We start from the raw sequence: 1,440 nt of genomic DNA, 5'->3' as shown, positions 1-1,440 counted from the left end.
TTTGTGCTTTTATATATTTAAAATTTAATTTTTATATATTTATTTTTAATAATTTAATTTTGTTGAGGGTAGTTAACTCTTTGTACCATGCCTTCTTGAAAAGGTTAGTTATGCCTTAAGCTACCTACTCCGTGAACCCTTGGGGCTCTCGGCGAAGTTAGGAGACAAGAACCAAGTCCCAAGACAATACTTACGATTGTTGGGGGTCATATTGACTGCTCGTTGGATAACACTTTAGAGACTTCTTCCGAAGGATCTTCGAAAGGGTCGACACCCCTCAACCATAAAGGGTGACCCTTTTGGGAGAAGTTTCTAAAGTGTCGTCCGCTGGGTAGTCGACTAGGCCCTTTACAATCCCTAACTCAAGTCGTACTGTGTCTCATTGAAAAGGCTAGTTATGCCTTGGTTGGTAGTTCAATCCACATTGCGCATGACTTCACCGATTAATTATCTATGTATCATTTAGGTACGTACTTTTCCACCAATCGAGGTGCTCCCACTCCGTAAACCCTCGTGGCTCTTCGCGAAGACATGAGACAAAACTCGAGCCCTGGGATGATACCTGCGATTGTTGGGGGCTGTATTGACTGCCCAACAGACGATACTTCGGAGACTTCTCCCGAAGTAGTCGACCCCTCTCAACAAGTCTTATTTCTTGAATTTAAGAGTTTAGGTCCATTTGTAATATCGTTAAATTTGTTAGTGTGACATTCTAAAATTTTTAAAAAAAATTACCCACTCGATAATCATGTGACAAAAAAAATGACATTATAATGAATTTGAATTTGGCAAAGTATTTAACGATGTTATCAATTCTTAAAATTTACATAAGTATTTTAATTAAAATAAAATATTTAGACTAACTAATGAAATTATAAACATTGAGGTACCAAATTATGTCATAAATTAAAGTATAAAGATTAAATTTGAAATTGAACATATTATAGGGATCAAAAATAAAATTTGATCATTTTTATATAATGTAAAAAATAAAAGACGAGAATTGAAAATTAACCGTTATTATTCATAATGTAAAAGGAAGAAGCAAGAGTAGGTGTCAAAGAAAGAAGATGTTAAATCTTTCTTTTATATACCGTTGTATAATTTAAAAAAAAATAAGAGGATCAAAATTGAAATTTAACCATTACTAAAAACGTAAAAGAAGAAGCAGTAATATCAGGTGTCAAATAAGGAAGGTCTTAGGGTCCTTCTACAGATAGTATATGGTCCTCACGCTTCATCCTAATTTGATTATTTGTTTTTATTAAATTACATAGTAAATAAATAAAATAAAATATACTTTATATAAGATTTTTAGAATCGGATCAGTGGTTAAACTAGTTAAGCCACGAATTTGTTAGTTCGATTAAATAAATCATAAAAAATAACTTTTAAAAAAATAAAAAATCAGTTCAATTAATTTTTTAGCTTGGTTCAACT

The sequence above is a fragment of the Gossypium arboreum genome, chromosome 11, assembly GCF_025698485.1.
Source record: "Gossypium arboreum isolate Shixiya-1 chromosome 11, ASM2569848v2, whole genome shotgun sequence".
Taxonomy (NCBI): domain Eukaryota; kingdom Viridiplantae; phylum Streptophyta; class Magnoliopsida; order Malvales; family Malvaceae; genus Gossypium; species Gossypium arboreum.
This window is presented reverse-complemented; position numbering follows the sequence as displayed.